This window comes from Oncorhynchus mykiss, chromosome 7, assembly GCF_013265735.2.
Source record: "Oncorhynchus mykiss isolate Arlee chromosome 7, USDA_OmykA_1.1, whole genome shotgun sequence".
In the NCBI taxonomy this organism is placed as follows: domain Eukaryota; kingdom Metazoa; phylum Chordata; class Actinopteri; order Salmoniformes; family Salmonidae; genus Oncorhynchus; species Oncorhynchus mykiss.
Window position 1 is genome coordinate 46,211,228 of NC_048571.1, and position 5,748 is coordinate 46,216,975.

Consider the following 5,748-nt stretch of genomic DNA (forward strand, 5'->3'; position numbering starts at 1 on the left):
GGTTAGAGCCAGTTTGCGCTGTTCTGTGAAGGGAGTGGTACACAGTGTTGGACCAGATCTTCAGTTGCTTGGCAATTTCTCGCATGGAATAGCCTTCATTTCTCAGAACAAGAATAGATTGACTCGTTTCAGAAGAAAGTTATTTGTTTCTGGTCATGTTGAGCCTGTAATCGAACCCACAAATGCTGATGCTCCAGATACTCAACTAGTCTAAAGAAGGACAGTTTTATTGCTTCTTTAATCAGAACAACAGTTTTCAGCTGTGCTAACATAATTGCTAAATAGTTTTCTAATGATTAATTAGCCTTTTAAAATGATACATTTGGATTAGCTAACACAAGGTGCCATTGGAACACAGGAGTGATGGTTGCTGATAACGGGCCTCTGTACGCCTATGTAGATATTCCATTAAAAATCAGCAGTTTCCAGCTACAATAGTCATTTACAACATTAACAATGTCTACACTGTATTTCTGATAAATGTATGTTATTTTAATGGACAAAAAATGTGCTTTTCTTTCAAAAACAAGGACATTTCTAAGTGACCCCAAACTTTTGAATGGTAGTGTGTACGTAGTGTACAAAACATCTTTCCATGACAAACTGACCAGGTGAATCCAGCTGAAAGCTATGCTGCATTATTGATGTCACCTGTTCAATCAGTGTAGATGAAGGGGAGGAGACAGGTTAAAGAAGGACTTTTAAGAAGGACAATTGAGACATGGATTGTGTATGTGTGCCATTCAGAGCGTGAATGGGCAAGACAAAAGATTTAAGTGGCTTTGAACGGGGTATGTTGCCGGGCGCATCAGTTTGGGTGTGTCAAGAACTGCAACGCTGCTGGGTTTTTCACACTCAACAGTTTCCCGTGTTTATCAAGACTGGTTCACCACCCAAAGGACATCCAGCCAACTTGACACAACTATTGGAAGCACTGGAGTCGACATGGGGCCAGCATCCCTGTGGAATGCGTTCGACACCTTGTAGTGTCCATGCCCCGACGAATTGAGGCTGTTTTAAGGGCAAAAGGGGGTGAAACTATATTAGGAAGGTGTTCCTAATGTTTTGTACACTCAGTGTATAGTAAGCATGAATAGAAATCAATAATTTAGTGTGCATCTGCATCAAATTACAGGAGAGTCTTACAGTGATTACATCAAAGGTTGAGTGGCGTGCTGTTGAAAAACAGCCTGACTGAGTGAGAGAAAATCTTTTTAGCCCAACAATGTTGTGGTGCTCATCCATCAACATGCATCTGCTGTGGTGAGAAAACACCATATTAAATCAAACCACTAATCATTCATTTCACTTTTTCAAAATAATGAATCAGATTATGGGCTTTGCTGTGTTGTGATACTGTGGGCTCCAGCGCTCCTTATAGAACAGTAGGCTCCATTCATCAATCAGCAAGACAAATTAAGCAATTATTTACTGTACCAGTCAAAAGTTTGGACACGCCTAGTCATTCGAGGGTTTTTCTTTATTTGTACTATTTTCCACATTGTAGAATAATAGTGAAGACATCAAAACTATGAAATAACACATATGGAATCATGTAGTAAAAGTGTTAAATCAAAATATATTTTACATTTTAGATTCTTCAAAGTAGCCACCCTTTGCCTTGATGACAGCTTTGCAAGCTCTTGGCATTCTGTCAACCAGCTTCATACATTTTTTAACACTTTTTATTTTGCTTACTACATGAATCCATATGTGTTCTTTCATAGTTTTGATGTCTTCACTATACTTCACTACAAATAAATAAAAACCCTTGAATGAGTAGGTGTTTCCAAACTTTTGACTGGTATCGTATATTGTATGAATATTATAGGGTTAAAAAAAAAAGAATATTGGATGAAACCCTACAATACATAGACATATCTGGTCATCATTGTCGTATTCTCACATTTTAGTTATTGTAGTCTACAGCCAAGTTTTTTGCAAATCAGATTCAAATCTTTTCTTTTTCCAGCATTCTGAACAGCCAAAAAGCGACATCGAATCAGATATTTCAAGCCATATTTCAAACATCTGAAATCAGATACAAATCTGATTCCTGGCAATGTGACTTGTGTCTGAACAGTCAAATCGGATTTATTTGCCCCTCAAGTGGTCATTCGACTGTCAAGTGGTTTTCAGACAGTCAATAGACTACTTCAAAATGGAGATGGCCTCAATGGCGCTACCCACGTGCTCACAAAAGCCATAGTGCGACAGATACAAAGATGAATCCTCTATCATTCTCTATGGTCTGAACACACACAAATCCGATTTGGTCACGTAACTTGCTGTTTGGACAGTCAGTATTCCAAAACGGATTTGAAAAACAAAACTGATTTGAGAATGAAGGCCTGCAGTGTGAACAAAGCTTACTAGAGTTGCATGGAGATATTCTATGACTAGAGCAAAACCAACCTCAGGGAAACCCAATGGGCCGATTAGCCAGTCGTCCTATTTACTTCCATTGGATTTCACTAACACAACTTGATTCCTGCTCCTCATTTCATTCTAATTAAAGCATGGCAGAGCAACAGCAATCCACACAAGAGCTTTACCTAAATAGCCAAAGCTGGCACATTCCCAATATTGCAGTGTGTAGCAATTAGCAGCCCTGCAGTATTTGCTATTCATGGTTTGATGTAAAAACTTGTTTATTAAGATGGGCTGGAGGCGCTGGTGTGCAATAGACCTGCCTGTAATTAGATACCAATTATTTGTCTGTTTCTGATATTGTAAACTGGCACTTACCACATCAGTTAAATTGACACACTGCGCTGCTTGGTTTACTCTGTAATTAAAACATGTTCTGTTAATTAGATGATGACCACTTTATTCCAGGGCTCTTGTGTTTGGGCTTTTCTGTAGCGGCACTGTTTGGATCATGAGTTGCCAGACGCTTCGCTAATCAGCCCTTGTTTTGTTTCAATTACCACCTGCTGTTCAAAAGGCATGCCTGGATGCCCCCTCCCCCAGTCTAAACAAGGCTGGGCCTGCATGGCTCCCAGCTCCCAGTCCCAGCTCCAACAGTACACATATTAATACTCGCCTGGCTTTCTTCTTCATTAGGAGCCACATCTAGGTTTCAAAGAGAGTCCGAGCAATTAAAAGGAAAGTTAGGAAGAGCAGGGCTGATGTAAGAATAAAGGTACTTATCACATCAGTTATAGCACTCCTCTGTGTGTAGCCAACACTAATTACTCCTGTTGAGTAAATAGCAAAGTGCCTTGGACGTCTCCTTGTATTCTATACACCATTACAGAGGAGGGGGAACTGGTGTGCGTTATAATACTGGCATGAAAAGAAAAACGTGAGTACTGGAGTGTAACCTTGTGTGATAGTGAATGATGGGGCGTGCTTTTGTACATTTTTATCAAGTAGTTTGCCAAATACGTAGCGTATCTCAGATGGTTTGGGGTCTCTTAGAATTAGCATGAATCAGCCCGGTAAAAGCAAGCTCACCTCACCCATCACCTTATTGTGTTCAAGTGGCTTTCCATGACCTCTTAACACAGAAACCGCAAAGAAGAAACGTATCGTCAAAGTCGGGCCTAATTTGCATAGATGTACCCAACAACTGCGCGGGGAGTTTGTAGATAGGTTAGATGTATGAAACGTTTGTATAATATTGTTCCTAAACCATCCTACAATCATACTGTTAAGTTGTCTATATCAGTGTACTGGGACCCCTGGGGATACTTGGCCTATCCACAGGGGGTACTTGAGAAGACTCATGAGACCATAGGCCTAATGGTAAAATGCACATGAGGGGGTACTTAAGGCAGAGCTAAATGTACTTCGTGGTACAGTTACCGAAAAAGGTTGGGTTACCACTGGTCTATACTACAGCAGACTTTGGTTAGTTGCACCTTTTGGTTTTTGCCCTAGCACTACACAGCTAATTTAAATCATCCAAGCTTGATGATGAGTTGATTATTAGAGTCAGCCGTGTAGTGCTAGGGCAAAAAAACAAAATGTGCACACCTTGGGGTCCCCAGGACTGAGTTTGCGAAACATTGCGCTAGGACTTACAATAATAAGAAGAAGTAGGAGGGCATCTGAATATTGCATCATTGTATGCGACTGTGGTATTAATTAATTACAGGTATCTGTATTCTTCCCTTTGTCTAAACCCCATGACCAAATAAGAAAAGAAAGGCACCCAAACAGGCAAACTCTATTAAGATGCATTTTTTTGTCATGTTCCAATATTCAACATTAAGCAGTGTTCTTGAGTTTGAATAATTGAAGAGATGCAAAACAACATGAATAATTACAATTCCCTCTCCCGCTTTATGTCACAATGAATTAATGGATGACACCAAGTTGTTGTTTGAATTTGGATGTCAAAAGTTCTCGAGAATTTTGTGTGTTGATGCCGACCTGGTCACAAATGAACACTAACATAGACAATTCCATGGAGATACATGCAGTTGGTCGGAGGTTTACATACATCTTAGCCAAATACATTTAAACTCAGTTTTCCACAATTCCTGACATTTAATCCTAGTAAAAATTCCCTGTCTTAGGTCAGATAAGGTCACCACTTTATTTTAAGAATGTGAAATGACAGAATAATAGTAGACAGATTTATTTCAGCTTTTATTTATTTCATCACATTCCCAGTGGGTCAGAAGTTTACATACACTCAATTAGTATTTGGTAGCATTGCCTTAAAATTGTTTAACTTGGGTCAAACATTTCAGGTAGCCTTCCACAAGCTTCCCTCAATAAATTGGGTGAATTTTGGCCCATTCCTCCTGACAGAGGTGGTGTAACTGAGTCAGGTTTGTAGGCCTCCTTGCTCGCACACACTTTTTCAGTTCTGCCCACAAAAGTTCTATGGGATTGAGGTCGGGGCTTTGTGATGGCCACTCCAATGCCTTGACTTTGTTGTCCTTAAGCCATTTTGCCACAACTTTGGAAGTATGCTTGGGGTCATTGTCCATTTGGAAGACCCATTTGCGACCAAGCTTTAACTTCCTGACTGATGTCTTGAGATGTTGCTTCAATATATCCACATAATTTTCCTGCCTCATGATGCCATCTATTTTGTGAAGTGCACCAGTCCCTCCTGCAGCAAAGCACCCCCACAACATGATGCTGGTCCCCCCGTGCTTCACGGTTGGGATGGTGTTTTTTGGCTTGCAAGCCTCCCCCATAACGATGGTCATTATGGTCAAACAGTTCTATTTTTGTTTCATCAGACCAGAGGACCAAAAAAGTACCTTCCTTGTCCCCATGTGCATTTGCAAACTGTAGTCTGGCTTTTTTATGGCAGTTTTGGAGCAATGGCCTTTCAGGTTATGTCGATATAGGACACGTTTTACTGTGGATATAGATACTTTTGTACCTGTTTCCTCCAGCATCTTCACGAGGTCCTTTGCTGTTTTTCTGGGATTGATTTGCACTTTTCGCACCAAAGTATGTTCATCTCTAGGAGACAGAACACTTCTCCTTCCTGAGCGGCATGATGGCTGTGTCGTCCCATGGTGTTTATACTTGCATACTATTGTTTGTACAGATGAGCGTGGTACCTTCAGGCACTTGGAAATTGCTCCCAAGGATGAACCAGACTTGTGGAAGTCTACAATTTTCTTTCTGAGGTCTTGGCTGATTTCTATTGATTTTCCCATGTCGTAAAGCAAAGAGGAACTGAGTTTGAGGGTCAGCCTTGAAATACATCCACAGGTACACCTCCAATTGACTCAAATGATGCCAATTAGCCTAACAGAAGCTTCTAAAGCCATT